This window comes from Ictidomys tridecemlineatus, chromosome 6 (genome assembly GCF_052094955.1).
Source record: "Ictidomys tridecemlineatus isolate mIctTri1 chromosome 6, mIctTri1.hap1, whole genome shotgun sequence".
NCBI lineage: Eukaryota > Metazoa > Chordata > Mammalia > Rodentia > Sciuridae > Ictidomys > Ictidomys tridecemlineatus.
In genome coordinates, this window is record NC_135482.1 from 88,881,841 (window position 1) to 88,903,640 (window position 21,800).

Here is a 21,800-nt window from a genome sequence, read left to right on the forward strand (position 1 = left end):
TAGGTACATGTATTAATTCCTGCTCAAGAATCATTTTCAGGGCTTTAATTAGTATATTATAAAGCCTAAAAAGTGGGGGGGGAGTAATTCAATAGTACAAAATTTCTGTTGCCTTTTAAAAAGATAACCATTTGCTGCTAAAAAACCACAGAATATAAAGCAAATCAAATAATGCCTAACCGCTTTCCACTCAGACATATTAAAAAATTTGTTACCAGTCCTCTTATTTGCAAGTTATCATACAATGGAATGGATATATATTCTAATGACAATATACATTCATGACTGTCATGTTAATATCTAGAAAAATATTTTTGCAAAATTTAGAGTTCATACTTTTTTTCTGAGTACTTTTAAAAAACAATACACAGGTTTTCCTAAATGCTTGGGACTAGAAGTGTCTCAGATGTCACATTTTGGAATATTTGTATAGACTTTACCAGTTTAGCAGAATAATGGCCCACCCACTTAACCCCAAATCCAAATGTAAATCCCCAAAACTGTGGTATATTAGTTTACATGGCAAAAGTGACTTGCAGATGTAATTAAATTAAGATGAGGAGATTAGATGGCAGATTATTCTGGATTATCTGGTTGGGCCAACATAATCACAGGGTTCCTTTAGAGTAGAATAGGAAGGCAAAACGAATCAAGAGGGAGATGTGGCTATGGAAAAAGGGCTGGAGAGATTTGAGGTTGCAGGTTTTGAAGATGAGAAAAAAGAACAGAAACCAAGGAATACGGGCAACTTCTAAAACTAAAAAAGGTAAAAAAAAATTAAATAAATTAAATAAAATGTATTTTCTATAAAAGAACACAATTCTGACAACACTTTATTTTTGCTCAGCAAGATGTGGGTTGGGATTGTGACTTACAAAACCATAAAATCTGCATTGTTTTAAGCTACTAAATTTGTGGTAAATTTTATTGCAGAACAGAAAACTAACACTCTGAGCTAAACTCAGCTAATCCTCATATTGCTGAAGTAAGTACTACCATCAATTCTACTTTACACAAAAAGAAATAGATTTAAAAGGAAACTGAGTTAACTTTTCCAAGTTAACTTTTATGTTAACTTTAAGACATGGGATTTGTCCACCTGATATCAACATTATGCAAGGATGATACCCATCTGACAGATCATTACCTCCTATGTGCAAACATGACACTTGTGACTTCTCAGTGTTCAGTTGTGTTCCACTAACTTCCAGCCCTACTCCCAATGAAATCTTCCTCTCAGTTACTGCTGCTTGAAATTATGTTCCCCATCTCTCCCCTTGTTCAAACAAGCTTTGAATCTATTCTTTACATCTATCTTCTACTTTTCACATGTGGTCATGTGAAGCAGGTATGAATCACCTGGATGAAAATATTGTAACTCACTTCCTACCATTAGTTCTAGTCATATAAAGCCTCACCCGAAAATTTTCAATAGCTTTTCACTATATAATCACGTAGACCTAAGTTCCTTTAGGAATCTGACTTTTTCAAAAGAATCTCATCTCATCTTCTATATTACTATATACTACAAAACCTATTCAAATGTACTCTTCAGACTCAAACTTAAAATATTGCCACTGTCTCATTTCAATATCCTTTGTTTTACCAAGATATTACCCTAAAATGTTCATATCTACCCACCCCATCACAAAGCCTTGCCTTGTCCAGCTTCATTTAGCTTCAGATATAATAATAATAATAATAATAATAATAATAATAATAATGCTAAAAAGGTGATATATTATTGCACTTATTTTAAAAGAGAAGACTTTTAGGTTAGACATGCTGGGTTCAAATTCTAACTCTGCCACTTCTTTGCTTTGTAATCTACAATTATTTCATTTATCTGTCCTGTTTCTGTACTGGAAAATTGGGGAAAATAATAGTATCCACCATGCTGAATTGTTTCAGGGACTGAATGGATTGAAACATGTATAGCATGCAGAGTAACTGGTACATAGATTCTTGAGTTTCACTATAGTTCTCTCCAAAAGTGGCTTACTTCCTCAATGTCAGTCTACTTGGCTGGTCACAAATAATTTGACTAATTATTCCTTTTTCTCAGGAGGCTGATCCTTCCATAGTACCAAGCTATATCTCTACTTCCATTCTGGATTCCAACTCCCAACCCTGGGTACTACAGTATAGGCGATCATCAGAATCATTGTTTCTCCTTTTACCATCTTTTCCTTTCTCCTTCCCAACCCATCTTCCAGGCCCCAAATCATACTTTTTAAACATATTCAAGCACAGATTCACTACATCTACTTAGATGTTGTGACTTTACTACTATAAGGATTCTGTGAATGGGTTAGCCCCTCACTGTTGGCCTCTCCAACCCCTCTTCCTAGTATTAGGAAAAGGCCAACAACAACAACAAAAACCCACCATGAAATACTAGCACCTACCCTAAAAACAAAAACAATCAAATAAACAAAAAACTATTATTGGAACCACTGGTCTTATTTTCCTACACAATTTTGTTTCTTCAAGGCAAGGACCATGTAGTAGTAATAATTTTCTCTTTCCTCCAGACCTAAACACAAACTAGTTTTATTTTGTATTAAGCTAATTAATAATAATTCAAACTGCATAGTAACAATCAACAAAATATCTTCTTTTCCATGTCTATCCCAACCACTAATATAAAAATGTATCCTTGTTTATGATTAAAATACCAGTACTATCACATTCTTCCAGGTTTTTAGTGACATTACCTAATTAATTATCTTTGATTATTGAACTAATTTATGCTTTTAAATAGTCAAAATAACAATGTTTTTCAGTATCACCATTAATTGAGTTAGTAATATGTTAAGCCTTCAGATCCTTTATTTCAATGTTAAAAATTTAATTCAATGTTACAAAACAATGCTACAATGTTACAAAAATTACTGTTTCACTCAATAAAACATTTCAAATCTTTAAAAGATAACATAGTACTATTGTTCAATTTCATTTAATGACATTCTTCTTCAATAATTTAGCTTAGTCTCAAATTTAAGTTGCCTGACAATCTAAGTCTAATTCAATGTTCATGTTAATATTTGTTTGTATCTATCAAATATTCTACAGTGTTCCATTTTTTATATCTAGTTCAGGTCATTTCAAGTAAAGAGGAAAATTGTACTACAGAAGGAGGTGTTCTATGTATTTTATTTTCTAGAAAATAAAAGAATTTAAATTCATTTTTTGTTTATAGGTACTGTAAGATAACAAAGATTTGCAGAATTTGGCCCAAAATGTGCTTTTAACTACCTATCTACTCATGTAAAACAAAAAAACAATTTAGAACAGTGATTCTGAACCCTAAATGTGCACTGTAAACTGTGGAGTTCTTTAAAATAGACCTCCAAGGTTCCTTACCACAGGTATCTGATGTGGTTGGTCTCAGGTGAGCCCAAGCCTAAAACTTGTTCAGTGGTTTTTGTAAGAACCACAAGTGTCAAATTCTTGGACATCAAAGGCAGTGACACAGGTTACATTCTAAATATCTTTAAATATCTAACAAAATCATTCTCTGCTTGTTGCCAGTGTAATTTACTTTCTGTATTAGTCTACAAAACAAATACCAATATACTTTATTATTTTTTTATGAAGTAACCCAGATTTCATATGCCTCAGCACTGGGAAGAAACCTCTCATGGGTGATGGAGTTTGTTGCACCTATAAGACAGTCTTGAGAATAAAAATGTCCTTGATTACTGTCAAATGACCTAATCTTTCAGAGTAAAATTTAAATCCCAATGGTGACTTAAAGTCTATATTCAGTTGTTAGCCCTTCTGGACTCAAACAGCAGACACCCACAATAAATCTCAAGAGTTACAGTATGAAATTTGCTTATTACCTCTGATACTTCCACTCTCTTAAAACAAAACAAAACAAAAAGGCAAAGTGCATCCTGATACAAGGCAAAGAAACTAAGCATATAATATTAACTATGTGGGAGCCTGGGGTTCATGAAAGACTTTTATTTAAATATCACATTTTCATAAATTTATCATGTTTCATGCTACACTATTATTTTTTGCTCTATTTCACACAAAATAGTTATCATTGAGTTCTTTTTTAATATTTATTTTTTAGTTTTAGGTGGACACAATATCTGTATTTTATTTTCATGTGATGCTGAGGATCGAACCCAGTGCCTCATGCATGCTACCACTGAGCCACAACTTCAGCCCTGTCACTGAGTTCTTAAAAAAAAAAAAAAAAAAAAGACAGAATAACTTTCATTTACCTTTGACCCAGAGAAAAATGTCCTAAATTTTTTTATATTTTCTAACACTTCATTCTTTTGTTAAATTGTTTTTTCAGATTCTTCTCTATAGTGTTTAACCATATGCATAAATTTACAAATTTGAGACCCAATGTACTATAATTGTTTCCTCTGTTATCTATATAAATGATCTATACAAATAATATTATTAAACTGAAGTCTTAACAGTAATGCAGAGGATCAAAAACAGAATGAAAAGGCATTGAAGAACACTATAGTTACAAGAAATACTCAATCTTGACTTTTTAAAAAAATTGCACTTGAAAAACCAATTTTAAGCAAGACTAAATGTCTTGCTTAAAAACATTAATATAATTATTCATGAATCGTAAGAATTTCTGAAAGAGGCAATTTGTGCCTGCAATTAAATTAACTTTTTTTTTTTTTTTGGTGGTACTGGGGGTTGAACCCAGGGCCTTGTGCATGTGAGGCAAGCAAACACTCTACCAACTGAACTATATCCCCAGCCCATTAAAATAACACTAATTAAGATTTTCCTTTCTTTATGTTAAATTTGGTTTTCATTCCTGAGAATAAACCAACTAAGACATATACAGATTTCTAGATTTCAAGGAATTAGACTAACATATGCAATAACACATGATCACTTCTATAAATAATCCTACTTTTCCATATTTTTATTGGTATATTATAGTTGTACATGTGGTAGATTCATTATTACATATTCATACATGCACAAAATATAACAATATAATTTGGCCAATATCAGTCCCCAGTATTTTCCCTTTCCCTTCCCTCTTTCCTCCCCCAGTTCCTTTCCTCTACTCTACTGATCTCCCTTCAATTTTCATGAGATCCTCTCCAACCTTTCTTTTCCTTTTTCCTCTCTAACTTCCACATGTAAGAGAAAACTCATGACCGTTGAATGTCTGGTCTCAAGTTCCATCCATTTTCCTGCAATTGAAATAATTTCATTCCCCTTTATAGCTGAATAAAACTCCATTGTATAGAAATACCACATTTTCTTTATCTAATCATCAATTGATGGACATCTAGGTTGGTTCTACAGTTTGGCTACTGTTTATTGTGCTGCTATAAACATGGTATGCATATATTGCTATAATATGATGATTTTAATTCTTGAAGATAAACACTGAGGAGTGGTATGGCTGGGTCATATGGTGGTTCCATTTCAAGTTTTTTGAAGAACCTCCATACTGATTTCAGTAGTGGGTAAACTAATTTAAAATCCCACCAACAGTAATTCTACCTCCCCCCCCCTTTTTAAGGAAGCAAATCATAGATACTTTAGCCTATAATTCTTTTGCAGAAAAGAGAAAACACCCAGGGAGGAAGATCATCAATACAATGAGGTGCAAGAAGCCCAGAGTTAAATCTCAGTCCTTTCTGCCCAAGATAAATTTACACAAACCAGAGAAACCCTAGAATTGTCACTAAATATAAGTAAGCAGGTTCCAAAAATTATTATTCTATCTTTGTACTACAAAATCATATTTTGTTTCATTATATTAATTTTGTAATTTCAGTCATGAAAATTAACAATAAAATGAGCTACCCATTTGGAAAACACATGCATTCTACTGCATGCTCTGCATCATGAAGTCTCACTACTACACCTGTCTCTCAGGATACTGATTTTCTTCCTTTTTTATAAAATGAGTATGCTGGCATAGGGTTCAATAATCCCTAAATATATTACTGTCTTTAACTAACATTGGGATCAGTTTAGTGTTTTTATTATCTCAACTGCCTTCAAGAAAAAAAAGAAGAAGGAAGGAAGAAGGAGGAAGAAACAACAACAACAACAAAAAAAACCTTTTAGGTATATAAGTGCTATACAGCACAGGTCTTGATTATTCTCAATAAACTGAAAATGAGATAGGGCCTGTCAGAGTTTAGACAGCATCCATGTCCAGTCTTTTGGTGTGCTTTAAAGCAGTTACTGTTATTATTGCTCATTTAAAACTTAGGACAAAAATGAGAGCAAAATTTCTTCTGAAATGCTCAGTGTGTTGGAGAGGGAGTCAATTCAAGAGTTCCGACACTATTTAAAAACAAGGCTCATCTATATGATGACTTGAAACTCCTTCACCCTTGTTCTCCTTATCCATAAAATGTGGTATCCCCTTTCTAACAGATGTCTTTTTGTTTTGTTTTGGGTTTTCTGGTGAAGATGACAGATAATATTTGAAACCCAGTTTCTACCATACATGTCTGATACTCAAATCCTCTCAAAAAGCATTATTATAACAATTGGTAAATATTTTGGTTTTCATTTTAGCTCACTTAACATTAATTTGTGTAACTTTTTAGCCATTCCATAATACTTATGTCAAAACATCATGTGTATCTCCATCATATTGGCTTAGGAACCAACTTCCTCAATAAGACTCCTAAAGTTCCAAGAAGTAAAATCAAGAATCACTACATGAGATGGTATCAAACTAAAAAACTTCTTCACACTAAGATTCCATCTCACTCCAGTCAGAATGGCAATATAAAGAATACAAGTAACAATAAATGTTGGCAAGGATGTGGGAAGAAAGATACTCTCATACATTGCTAGTGGAACTGAAAAATGGTGCAACCACTATGAAAGCAGTATGGAGATAGATTCCTTGGCAAGCTTGGAACAGAACCACCATTTGACCCAGTTATCCCACTCCTTGGTCTATACCCAAAGTACTTAAAAACAGCATACTACAGTGATGCAGCAACATCAATGTTTACAGCAGCTCAACTTACAATAGCCATCCTATGGAAATAAGCTAGGTGTCCTTCAATGGATGAATGGATAAATAAAATGATATACATATGAGTAGTTTAGAATAAATTAAAAAATAGAATTGTATGAGAGCCCACTGATACTAAAAGATTGTTGCTGTTGGTTGTGATAGTACATGTTTATAAACCCAGTACTCAGGAAGCTGAGGCAGGAAGGCAGGAGGATCACAAGTTCAAGGCTAGTCTTGGCAAGTTAGTGAGACCCTGCCTCAAAATTTTTTAAAAAGGCGGGGTGGGGTGGGGATGTGGCTCAATGGTAGAGTGCCCCTGAGTTCCATTCCAAGTACCACACATAAAAAAGTACCTATTGCCAGAAAAGGTCATGCCATTTTCAACATTTTTTTCAAATCCTATATTAAAATGATATACATCTATGATTCAAACTGGACTTGTATCATGAATTGGGTGACAATGAGGCTTGGACTTAAGGAATAAAAATATATGAGAAAATGATATGGTTGATTAGTATAATTCAAAATTACATTGTAGGCCACTTTCTAAATGTTATTTCTCTTCTGCCTTGTGTTTCTAGGAGTCAAAATAGTAGGATAATGACAGGCTCAAAAAGACTGCATCTTTGGGCTGAGGATGTGGCTCAAGCGATAGCACTTGCCTGGCATGTGTGGGGCGCTGGGTTCGATCCTCAGCACCACATAAAAATAAAATAAAGATGTTGTGTCCACCAAAAACTAAAATATTAAAAAATATTCTCTCTCTCTCTCTCTCTCTCTCTCTCTCTCTCTCTCTTAAAAAAAAAAGACTATATCTTTGAGGTCTTACTGATAATAAAAAGCACTAGTACCATGTAATCCTTTACATAGGTGGGGAGAGTGGGGAGAGCAATGGTTTCAGGTAGAACTTGTTTCATCTCCACCATTAACTGTGTCTGGCTCCAGCAAGAAAGCATATATTTTTCTGAAGATCTTTTCCCAACTATTCTGATGGGCAAAGGTTGAAAATCAAGGGAAAAAAATAAAACAATATTTTTTTCATAAACAGATGGCAAAAATTTTTTTGTGTCTGAATGTGTGTGTTTGTGTAAATAAATAAATTAAGGGGCAATCAGTAGCAATTTTTATTAAAATTTTTTTCTCTATTGCCCAGGTTCAAAACATAAACCTGTCACAGGGAACAATGACCAACACTAATCTAACAACTGAAAAGTGCATGACCCACTGAATATGTGTAATAATGTGTGATTCTGTGATAATATTTTCCTGGCTCTGTCACGTTTTTACCTGTATAACTTTGAGTCCATCATCTGGAAATATGAATTATGATGATGCTACCATACAGGGTTACTGCAAAGATTAAATTAGTTGATATGTGTATAGCACCGAGAAGTGCGGGGATACATGGTAAGTACTTACTAAAGTAAATCATTATCTTCACTGTTTTTAAGACTTTCTAATAATTATTACAATGTTGCCTAACTGATTTTAATTTGCATTTACCTAAAGACTACTAGTGAGTACCTTTTCAAGTATATATTTTACAATGTGTTTATCTTTTCTTGAAGTAATTGTTAAACTCTTGTACAGAATCTTTTTTTCCTAATCCTGACCTAAAAGCATTAATTTGGATATAATTTCTTTGTCAGATATATGACTGGCAAATATTTTCTTCCAGTTGCTTGTCCTTTCTTCTCTAAATGGTCTTTTATAAAGTAAAAAGTTATTAATTCTGAGGAAGTTCAACTTATTATTTTTCTATCTGTGAACTGCATTTTTGGTGTCATCTTTAAGAAATCCCTGCCTAATCCAAGATCACAAAGACCATCTCCTATGTTTTCTTCTAGACCTTTTATAGGTTTTAATTTACATCTGTAAGGTATTTTAACATAAGGAATAAAATGTATAGGTCAACAACATTCTCTTTTGCATATGTCTTAACTGTTCAAGTATCATTTTTAAAAAGACTATTCTTTTCCTTGGCGATGTCTTTGTTCCTTTGAGTACCATTCCACATATTAGCTGACGATGTGCATTGGTCTATTTCTAGTCTATTTTGTTGCATTGTTCTATTTATAGATCTTTTCCTGATACAACTGATAATTTGTAACTTTAAAATTAGGTAGTATGAGTACTTGTATTTTGTTCTTTTTCAAAATGGTTGACTATATAAATAAACAAATTCACATAAATTTTAGAAGCTACATCAAGCATTCTTAATCATATTTAAAGAAGCTACACAGCTTTTTTTTTTTACAAGCAGTTATTGGAATCTACATCTGAGTGTCTCTTCATTCTTACATTAAAAAAAAAAGTTTAAAAAAAAAAACTTTCCAGAGGAATTGATAATCTTCACCTTCCCCAATCCTTTCATTAAAATCTTGTCACACATATAAATGCTGTTAGCTCAAACTGATTTATTTTAATATTCTCGGTTTCTTCATATGTAACTGTACATTATAGTCTTCAAGCTATAAATAAAGCTGTTTTTCTCTAACATGCACCCCTACAGGCCAAGCCAGGTTTCTTCTCAAGTAGGGAGAAGAAAAGAGCTAGGAGAAAGAGCTCTCTTTAACTTCTATTTACATCCCAAACTGCAGAAAAATCTCCACTTAATTAAAGATGTCATGAATTTCTTGCAATTGTCTGATTAGCCAAATACCAAAAGACTGAGCAACAGTAATAGACCACCACCATCAACAAGTTTTATCACTCTAAGTTTTTTGACCATACAGACTGACGTACAGTTATCCTCCTAAGTAACTCAAGTATTCTGCCAGTCAAGTAGGCTGCTCACTTGGAACAGAAGTATATAGAGAGATAGACAAGTTTCAAAAAAATTATGTTGTCTCCAGAAATGAAGGATGATAGCTATTAAAAAAATCATCAGGGGGTTCTATTTTATTTTATAGAGGCAGTCATCCTAAGATTAAATGCCCAAGAATAAAACTCGAGATAAATCGATGGCAAAGGCCTTTATTTCCCCTTTACAGTTTGTTTATAAGGGGGAAATGGCTCTGTAAACACAAATGATACATCAAAATTTAAAATACAAAAGAAAGCCATTTAAATTATTTTCTAATGTCTTTAAGGTCAGGTTTAAAATTAATCTCCAGTATACACCATACCACCTACATTACAAGTAACCTGGGCTACCCCCTTCCATAGTCCACTTAAGAAATTAAGAACAAACTTTACCAAAGGAATCTGATTATTCAATTTCCGACCTGAGTTTCCTAGAGCCAATAAGATAAAAATGCTATCATTAACAGTCATGTGAACTGCTATCTTACAAGTCGTCTTCATATAATCAAAAGTTTTCATCCCAAACATTCTTACACTTTCAACTCCTATTATTTGGAAACAGTATTTCCAAGTATTGTTTATTTTTTAATTCAAGGAGGAGAAAAACAAACATTCCAAAATTCAACCTCAATATTTTTTGTTTGTTTGTTTTGGTTTGGGATTTTTTTTTTCCTTTAGCAAAGGTCATACATTTCAATTTTAACAAATGAAAACAGGCAAGAAGCAATCCATAATACTGGAATCGGGATTTCTCAGATCTGGTTTCATACTTTGATTTGGATTTCATATGTAGACTTCCTAATATGGGTCACATCTGGGACAGTTAGAACACAATTAACAATAGATAGTCAATGCTGATAAAATATTAATTTCTTTCTTTTACACATTGCCTTTTTTCGCACCACTGACAAAAGGAGTTTAACCAAAAGGCTGTGGATAAACCTTGTACACAGAGTACAAAAATCAATAACATACTGGGTATGGTGGAGCATGCCTATAATCCCAGCAGCTCAGGAGACTGAGGCAAAAGAATCACAAGTTCAAAGCCAACCTCAGCAACTTAGTGAGGTCTTAAGCAACTTGACTGGGAATGTAGCTCAATGGTTAAGGGCCCCTGGGTATAATCCTAGGTATACTCCCCCACCCCCGCACCACCAAAAAAAAAAGAAAAAAGAAACAAAGAAAAAAGAAAAAAAGAAGAAAAGAAATCAACAATGAAAAACTACAAATTATCAGTAATGGCCCAGAAAAACATTCAATCCTAGCACTATCTAAGTGATTCTGGTCCAATTAAATTTTGACCTAGTTTTTACCCAGGATCTTTCTAGGGAATCATGCACTGATGATTCATTCATAGGATGCAGGAGACAAGATTAAGGAAGACTTTAATTGAATCAACGCACACAGGGTAACACAAAACAGGCCAACTGGTTCTTCAAATGACATATTTACTGGATGTATATATTTTATTCACATTTTAATGTTTATGAAATTGGACTTATCCTGGATTTATTGTATACATTAAATGGGGTTTTATTTTCCCAGAAGTTGATACTCAACATTTGCCAACTACACAAACACCACCAACTTCATTCATCTACGATGGCTTTTATTCACAACTGCTTTGTTTTTTTAATTTGATAACCTTTAAATAACAATTAACAGACCTTTGCTTAGGTTCAAAGATAAAACCCAAACATCAGTCTTTAAGCTAATTAGCCACCTGAGTCTAAACTAGCTGTACAGCATTGTCAAAGCTGATAACCCCAATTACTAATGTCTCAGCTTTTCTTGAAGAGTTAATAAAAAGGGGGGAGGGGGAGAGTGTCTGCATTTGAAGATGGTGAAGAATGGTCCCAAGTCCATGCTGTTCATGTGTCTGGGTAACATCTGCTGGTCACCCATCGCAGAAGCAGTTTTCAGAAAACTTATAACTGATCAAAACAATTTAGACAACTGGACCACTGACAGCAGTGCTGTTCGTCTATAACGTGGGCCAGCCCCAGACCGAGAGCTATGAACTGTCTAAGAAATCGTGGCATTAACACAGCCCATGAGGCAAGACAGATGACCAAAGAAGATTTGGCCACATTCGACTATATACTGTGTATGGATGAAAGCAATCTGAGAGATCTGAATAGAAAAAAGTAATCAAGTTAAAAACTACAAAGTTAGAATTGAAATTTTGGAAGCTATGATCCATAGAAACAACTTATTATTGAAGATCCCTATTTACCCAATGATGCTGACTTTGAGGTGGTGTACCAGCAGTGTCTCAGATGCTGCAAAGCCTTCCTGGAGAAGGCCCACTAGCACCACTGTGCCCGCCGCCAGCTGGGAACTCTCCCTATCTATGTTCTGCATCCTCATACTGTGCTCCAGTGTGCTGCTACTCCTTTGCCCCAGGCCCTGCCTGCCCTTCAGCTGACCTGTTGTCTCTGACCTTACCTGACAGATCATTGTAGGTGGAAACCAGCTGTGTCTGCAGAAAGACAGTTTGTGGGGTGCAGTGAGAGTTCTTAAGACTGGTGGAGCCTCTGCTTTGCCCTGATTATAGGCTAGTGGAGTGGGCAGGGAGAAACAGCACCATACCGCCAAGTGCACACAACCTGAAGGCTCAAGTTAGCCTCTGTGCCCAGTGAGGTTGGATGGCCTGGTTTCCCTGCAGTGATTGTGTGTGGTTGGCCAATGCCTACAGGGCACCCATGCTCATCTGTGCATCCAGAATCACAGTGACTCTGTCCATAGCAGCTCTCCACAGCTGCAGCAAGAATTTTAGCTCATATACACACAGTGCAAATGATAGGAGACAGACGGGTGGAATTGATCTTTAATTCCTCAAGTACTTGTTGGGTTTTGTCTGATTTATTTTACAAGGTCAGCTTATTTGCTCTCATTTGAGCCACTTTGTGTCCAGAAATTTAATTATATCTGGAAAGGACATTTGTATGCTATGTATCCTATGGTTAGTTGAGGAGTGTGTTTGTTTTATATGCACAGGTTAACCCAAATGTAAATTGGCTTACGTATGAAAAAATAATTTAAGCAGTCAGTTATGTTGGTGTCCTTAAGTATTAATATAAACATTTCATGAGTGTTTAATAAAGCTATAGACAAATACAGGTAATTTCACTACAGTCTCAAATTCACATGGATATATGTCAGAAAAGATTCTTTTCAAAATAAACTGGGGGGTTATAAAAATGCAATAGATTAAAAAACGGTGGGGGAGATGCCTTCTACATGCTTTCTAGGCATAGAATCAAAATAAAATTTATCAAGTTATCTTTAATAAACTATTTTAAAATAAAATTAATCCTACATGGTACATGTCAATCTCACTTTACAGAAAAAAAGAAGACTCAAAGGGGTTACATTTGACTAGACTTAGGTCTGGGATTCAAAGACAAGTACAACTGATTGCAAAGCACAGCTCTTTTCACTTCATCAAATATTCTCCAGCATAAAGATTCACTATTTCACCATTATTTGTTTATGTTTTACTGCATTTCTGAATATAACACATTCTTACATCAAATCTCAAAAGTTTGGTGTTATCCATTACTATTGTTATTATTAGTATTATTATTCACTTATCTGAAGATCTCTTATTGCTGCTATTTGTAACAATGAATGGGAAACCATAGATTTTAAGTAAATTTCATATTTAAAAAAGACAAACATGTAAATCAGCTTTCTGTCACTGTGATAAAACGCTTGAGATAACAATTTAAAAGGGAAAAAGGTTTCATTAGTTCTTAAAAAAGAAAGAAAGCCCATGATCAATGTGAAATGGCACAAAGAACATAAGAACAGCAGCCAAACAAAGCTCCAAGGCAAATTATATGGCAAACATGTAATTGGAGACCACACCCCTGGGCCAATAAAAGGGACTTAACCATCTCCACCATACAGTATTTTATGCCTGGTAATGTTGCTTTTTGTTTCAGGAAACAATAGCTTTCTCTGCTTCAAATGGCTCAGAGAACTGTATTTTCTGTTATTTCTAATTCCTAATTATAAAGTTATTTTAAAAATACTTCTTAATGGTTTTATAAAAAGTTCATACAACCCAATATTTTAAAAAGAAAAACTAGTGCTATTGAGAAAACAAAATAACCACCTGGCAAAAAATATTAGATCATTTCAGGATGGACTAGAAATGAAGACAGAAAAATAAACACATGAACGTTTTGAAGAAAATTTACTTTATAATAATATTATTATAAAATTGTATTAGGAATTTAAATATAAACAGATTTTAGCTACTCTAATTACAAAGTAACTATGTGAGATGATAGGTTAATCTGCTTCACTATAGTAATCATTTCAGTATCCCATAACATCATGTTATAAACTCAACTGTACACAATAAAATTTATGTTTAAAAGAATCAATTAAAAACCAACTAACATGTCAAACAGAAAAGGACAACGAAGATAATTTGGAGACCAGTGTGGGAATATGTACCAAAACCCTAAAAAAGGCCAGGTGTGGTGGGCCTTTTTCCAGATACTCAGGAAACTGAGGCAAGAGAATCACTTGAACCCCCAAGTTCAAGACCAGACTAATCAACACAGCAAGACCCCATCTCAAAAAACACAAACAAAACCCTTTAAAGTAGGCGTACTTTTTGATCCCTCAATTCCACTTTAATAATTTACCTTATGAAAATGATTTTCTTATTAAGGATCTTCACAGAGCATTGTTAACAACAGCAAAAATCAAAACAAACAAAACCATCAACATGAAAATACCCAATTATATTTCAGTCCATCTGTTCAGTGAAATAATCTACTGTCATTAAAAGCAGTAATGAGATTTATATCCATTAACATGAAAAGATAATCACAATGTACTATTATGCATGAGAAAAAAACAGCAACAACAAATTACAAGATGGTAAAAACAATGAGCATGGCAAAGACATTGCCTACCAAGATTGTTTTTCCCCTTGCATACAAGTATACTGTGGTATCACTCCCTTTCCCTCCCACACACTTACTCAGAGTTTAGTATGGCCATGTGATTACATCCTCTTCAACAGAATGCAAATAGAAGTGTATCCTTGGAGCTACATGTTAAAGATAGCAAAGAAAACAGTGGTCCACGTTCCCGAAGGATTACATTGAGTAGAAACAGCCTCCCACTTCAACCCTAGCCTGGAATATCTACTCTAAACTACTGTATGAGCAAAAATTAAACACATTGTACTGGTATCATTACATTTTGGGCCTATATTCCGTAGGCTGGCTTATTTTTACTATTATTATTTTTGGAGGGTGGGGAGTACTAAGGATTGAACCAGGGCCTTGTATGTGAGTGCTCTACCACTGAGCTAGGTTTCCAGAGTTCTTAACCAGACTGGAAACATGCATCAAAATTTTTGTTTATGATATTTAACCACAGTGCTATATACAGCAGCAGGTTGTTTATTCTCACTGTGTACCTTATTTTACTGGGTGAATATGTCACAGTTTATTAACTCATTACTGATAGGCATTTGGGTAGTTTTCAGTTTGGGGTTATTATTAATACAGCTACTATGAACAGATTTACACATGTCTTTTGGTGAAGAAAATACATACATATTATATATATATATTTCTGTTGGGAATTACTTGAGAATAGAATTATTGGATCTTAGGATATGCATGTTAAGCTTCCACAGACAGTGCCAAACAATATTCCAAGGTGACAGTACTAATTCGCATCCCCATAAGTAGAGGATGAGAGTTCTAGCTGCTTTACATCTTTACAAACACTTTATATTTTCCATTTTGTTCATGGTACTCATTCTGTTAAGGAAACACTGTACACTTTTAACTACTTGCAAACAAAATATTTTACTATCTAAAATTAAAGGAATTTTAGTAAATTACAGGGTACCTCTACAATGGAAAACTATTATTTCAAAATTACATATAAAATGTTATCTCAATAATGTCTAGAAAATGCTAGAAGAAAAATGGGTTGACTCCCTGTAACATAAATTATTGCAGACATTTGCAACCTGATGTTCCATAAATTAAAGTTAACTATTCTCGTGATAGCCACAATTCACTTGGAAACATAACATGGGCTCAGAAGTCAGTGCCTGGGTTGGAATCCTGCTTTTATGACTTACTGTACAGCAAGACCTTGAGCACTCCTTAACCTCTGTAACCTGGCTCTAAAGGATCTTTCACCACTTATAAGAACAGTTAAGAACCTGGATTCTAGAAGTAAACTACCTGGATTCAAACCCTGCTCTGCAATTTTATAATTCTCTCTGGGCTTCATACTCATCTATAAAAGTTTCAACACCTCATTAGGCTATATGAAAAAAAAAATGTATGTGTGCATGTAGAGCACTCAGGACAGTTTCTAACATGACAAGTACAAATTTGCGACTATTGCTACTATTAGTACTTCTGCTGCAGCTGCTGCCACAGTCACTACCATCAATGAAATCACCACATATCATATTTAACAAAAGGAAAAAGAAAAATGAAAAAACAAGAAACCACTAAAATCGTCAGGAATCAAGATGACATTTATACCTCAATACACCTGAGTTGTTCTTTTAAGAGTTAACAGCTAGGAGTCAGACAGCTAGGTCTTCACTTACTTCCAAGAAAACTTAAAGGTCCTTTGAAAGACAAGCTCCCAACACAAAAATCCAAAATACAAAGCACAAAATTGGTAAAATCTGAATACTATTTTGTATATGAAAAATGATTAAAATAACACTATCAATATTCTCCTGATTTTCCTATATCCAACCATCCCAGCTTTTCTGTATTTCTTCTCCAGATAAGTTTTTCAAAACAGAAATGTGATCTTGGCCACCTTTCTGCTCTTAGGATAAACATGGAAATCTCTAACATGGGCTTCACGGTCCTGTAGGGTATGTACGCCACTTCTTGCCTCAACTTGCCCCAGGTTTCTCAGTCTATGATTGCAGATATACAGCCCTTCCCTTCAGTTTCTTGAACCCAGCACACTATCTCCCTGCAAAGGCTTTTTTCTATGCCTAAAATGGCCTACCTTTCCTTTTTTGCCTGAGTAATTGCTATTTATCCTTTGGATCTCAACTCAGTCAACTCTCTACAGACTAGATCTTATGACACTGTACCCCTCTCCCTCACTAAGCTTATCACAGTTGTAATTTCACATTTATTTTTATGACAACTGGCTTATGACTGCCACCTCAACTAAAATGAAGACTCTGAAGAAGATAGCAACCACAACTGCGTTTGCTCACAACAGTAACCCTGGTAAATAACACACTATCTAGTGCAAATCAAAGGCTGAATAAACCATCTTTTGGCTGAATTAATGAAATGAATGAAAGAAATGAGATGAAAAACTGTGAAGTACCACACAAGTCAAACCAACAGGGAAGAGACAGGATTTCAAAACCTGAAAGCTATCAGCATAGCTAAGAATCACAGCATTTCTCAGCATCAAGACTAAATTAGCTAACAAACACATTTCCAAAGCAAGCAAGCAAATAAAAAGCACTCAGAAGCAGGTGCAATGGTGCACGCCTGAAATCTCAGTGGCTCAGGAGGCTGAGAAGGGAGGATCAAGAGTTCAAAGCAGCCTCAGCAAAATGGAGGTGCTAAGCAACTCAATGAGACCCTGTCTCTAAATAAAACACAAGATGGGGCTGGGGATGTGGCTAGTGGTCAAATGCCCCTGAGTTCAATCCCCGGTATATTCCCCCCTCAGAAACAAGCCTCAGAAGACTTACAGTCTTATGCAAGAGTGATGCCCACATTAAAATCAAAGCTTCTTTCTAAAGAGCTTTCTGAATCAAACAATGCTATTACACCTGATACAACTTTTTATCCATCTTATAAGTAGGCTACATTCAATTCATTCCCTTTGAAAGACATTCTCTTTGCTTCTCTGGCTCTACTCTCCTTACCTCCCAGAACAATCTGGGATCAAGTTGCTGAGCCAAAGTTCCCTGACGATGCTTTCATCACTGATCTATGCAAAGTATGGACTGCAAAAAGAGAAGAAACAATCCTAAACAGATATAACAACTGGGTAAACAATGATGTGGAGCATATGGGTGTGTGGTGGAGGAATTATTATTTGTCTTGATGAATATATATGCTAAGAAACTTTTTTTTTTGGTGGTAGTGGAAAGATAATATACATAGATTTTTTAAGGCAATGACTTATTTGAAAATTTTGGTAACTCAATTTAAATGAAATGAAAGATAGAATAACAATAATAAAAGTCACAAACAGTGATAAATCAAAGGTCAAATGATTCACATGTAATTAGAAAAAAAAAACATTCATGTTGCCATAGTCACTGCTACTTTCAAATGGAGATAGACGGGGGTGAAATATATAGGTTTTTCAAAAAAATTTTGGTTTATTATTATCTACATTATTTTAGCTACATACATGGAAAACTGATACTTAACTAGTAACTAGTAAAAGAAATGACCTGGAAATTCTCCTAAATAGTTGACAGCCTCTGTTTGTCTGCATAGGTGCCAGGAAGGAAAGTTCCCAGACCATAATTACTTGTCAGCTGAGGGATAAAAGGACAAATTTGAGATGTGGTAAATCATGAAGGAGTGATCATCATTAATAAGTCTGAAAGCCAATAGGGTTCTATTCAGCCATAAAGAAGACGAAAATTATGATATTTGCAGAAAAATGGATAGAACTTGAGAATACAATGTTAAAAGCAAAATAAGCCAAACACAGTAAGTTAGGGTCATATTTTCTTTCACACGTGGAAGACAGAGAGGAAGAAGGAAAAAGAAAGATGGGAACAAAGCAATCTCCAGCAAATCAAAGGGAGATCAGTAGAGGAAAAGGACCAGGCAGAGGGAAGAAGAGAAGGAAAAGGGAAATATTGGGGAATGATATTGGCCAAATTACACTATTATGTTGTGTGCATCTATGAATATGTAACAGTGAATCCTACCATTATGTACAATAATAATGTACCAATAAAAATATAGAAAAAATATCCAGGCTGAAAAAAAATAATGTGCAAAAGCTAAGTAGAAATATAGATCCCACTCAGGAAAAGACAGCCACAAGCACATCAAAGACACAAAGATTTTCATCTTTGTGAAAGAGAGATCAAAGCAAGGACAATAAGGTAGCACTGCAATATTGTGCCATTTACATATATAACACTAGGAGTGAGACATTTAGAATTCTGTATGATATCTTTCAATGAGGTCAGTATTACATTGAATGAAGTAGGCAAAATTAAGTATTAAATTTAGGTTAAACTTTCTTCAATCCTACTCGGAATTTCTTTTCTATTTTAGCCCCCACCCAATTTATTGAAAAAAAGAATATTTGGAGACATAGCCTAATTCATATAGCTAAGAACAAAGACTTTGGAGCCAGATTTCAATTCTACCACTTACCACCTATAATGGCCTTGGATAGTTACTGCTTTCTTTTTGCCTCAGTTTCCTTACATAAAATGTTAAAAAAACATCTCTTTCAAAGTTACAAAGATTTTGTGCAGTAATATTTACAGAATTACAAAGAACTGGAACATAATATGCCCTAAGTATCTGTTTAGTAAACACTACTTATAACTCTTTAAGCCATTAGTTTAAGTAGGTTTCAAGTAGACTTCTGAAATTCTGTCATGTCATAAAACACATGAAAAAGTTTAAGTATGCCCTTTAAGAGATCCAATTGTTCACCCTTTTCCAATAAGTGCTACTGAAAGAAAACCACTCACCTTTCACTACTTGGATTCAACCTAACTAAAGGATGGGTCAAAAAAAAGTTATCACTTGAGTACTTATGTACTATACAAACTTTATGTTGTCTAGCCCTTATAAAAATCCCATGAAAATTAGATATTATTCTCTTAAAGACAGGAAACTAAGGTTCACAGAGGTTAAATAATTGCCCAAGACACAGTTAGTCAGGTTAAAACTAGAATTCTATTTAACCCAGGTCTTTCTGATTCTAAAGTCTGTCTTCTTAACCACAAGTATTATGTTTGCAAAAAATAGCTTTGCTTTCTACTAAGTATGAAGATCTTTTAATACTACTATAAAAATGGGTAAAAATTTAAGTTAGATCATAAAAACACAGTAAATATTAAACAGTATTACAGAATATGGTAAACACCTCATAACCATTTCCAAAATCAAACTGACCAACTGAAATATCTTTGCATTAACAAGGATCACTATACCAAACTAAAATTATTGAGCACCACAATCTCAGAGCATTATTTTTGAAAGGGGCAAAAGAGAACCCTTAGGTTTACTGTCAGGAGCTAAATAGAAAGCTAAATATTGATATTAATTTAGCCTCATTCAAGTTAAATATTAATTTAATTGGTATCAATACAAAGCAAAGAGATGGAATTTTAATACATAATTTTGGAATCATACTTTTTTTAAAAAAAAAAGAGAGAGAGTGAGAGAGAAGAGAGAGGAGAGAGAGAGAGAGAGAGAGAATTTTTAATATTTATTTTTTAGTTCTCGGTGGACACAACATCTTTGTTGGTATGTGGTGCTGAGGATCGAACCCGGGCTGCACGCATGCGAGGCGAGCGTGCTACCACTTGAGCCACATCCCCAGCCCTTGGAATCTTACTTTTATTCTTAAGTGGATCATTGATGAAAGCAAAATTTAAAGTAATTATAAAGAGAATATTAAATGCAAAATTCAATTCCTCTTTTAAAGTAAGGTAGAGGAACAATGCAAAAGAAAATAAGCCTTGGATACATTAGTAACTTCTGCTATTCTGGTGAGCAATGGAGCAGTCATTTTCAGATTTACACCCTACCATGCCAATTTACTGCTTGTTCAGGATGAAATAAGTACCCGAGTTAAACCCAATTTTCCATACACTTGTTTAGTGTATGCTATGTCACCTCAGGAATGGTACTTTCTCCTCAATGTTTTATTCACTAAGGCTCCAATGAGAGTGCCTTCCAGAGTTAGACTTCAATAAATCTAATCTGCTGAAGTGAAAAGTTATGAAATCTTACACATTATCTGTATGTTTTAAAGACAGAAACCAAATTTAAATAATGGTATCTGGGGCAATAACTAATTTATTTTTCCTTTTGCAAACCCTCAATATGTAACTCTGAAGTTTTAGAGAATAAAAGATATTGCAAACTATTAAGTGTAAGAAGTTTCTAAAAATGGATGCTACAGAGAAATCTGCCGCAGTCTTGGTTACTGCACAGGCTGAACAGGTATTACAGGTTTCTACTTTAACTCTCTCCTATAGTTGACACTCCATCTGAATGCCAAAGTTTCTATCATTGCCAATTTAAAACTAAGGATGTAAGTGGATTACATAAATACTCTCCAAAGACCTGGAAAAAAAAATTCTAAGATACTAACATAAAAGTGTTTCTATCCAAACATAAAATTCTTTTGATCCAAGATTTAACTACATAAATTGAAAGGAAACTAGAGAAGATGATAAAGAGGTGAGGTACTCATATCCTATGTTTCTAATTAAAACAACAAGTATTTATTGAGCATCAGTCATGTACCAGGTACAATGATGCACATGTGTAGGCTTGCCTATTAAATAGTGCTTTGTAAAGAAACAAGAAATATAGTTATATATTCCTCACAAGTCATCAATAATATACAAAATAAGAAAACCAAACATCACAGTATACTTTTTTAGAAGATCCATAATGTATCACTGGTGGGGAGCATTACCTCTACCTCACAGAAGAGAAATCTTCAGCAACTCCAAAATTAACCCGTAAGGTATATTGCAATATCTGAGTGGGTAAGTCTCCCAAGGACTGGGATCTTCACAGAAGACAGATCAGCAATTTTTGTTGTTGCTATTTAATTTTATTTGTGTGTACGAGGAAAGAGGTTATAGCTTTTGAGGAGAAAAACAGGGGAAATGGAGGAATTGAGGTAGGGAAGGATGGCAGAGAAAGAGAGCTGGTGTTCAATCTGGAATAGCTACAATTTACAGTGACACCTACAGGGAGAAATGGAAGATGAATTTTAAGAA

General features: G+C 34.3%; 1 protein-coding gene and 1 pseudogene across 48 annotated transcripts in view; one reads left to right on the forward strand and one right to left on the reverse strand.

Moving 5' to 3' along the window:
* Window positions 1-21,800, reverse strand: part of Plekha5 (pleckstrin homology domain containing A5) — a 236,999-nt gene that overhangs the window by 160,353 nt on the left and 54,846 nt on the right. The window lies entirely within an intron of this gene.
* LOC120888343 (low molecular weight phosphotyrosine protein phosphatase pseudogene) lies at window positions 11,519-12,122 on the forward strand (annotated as a pseudogene).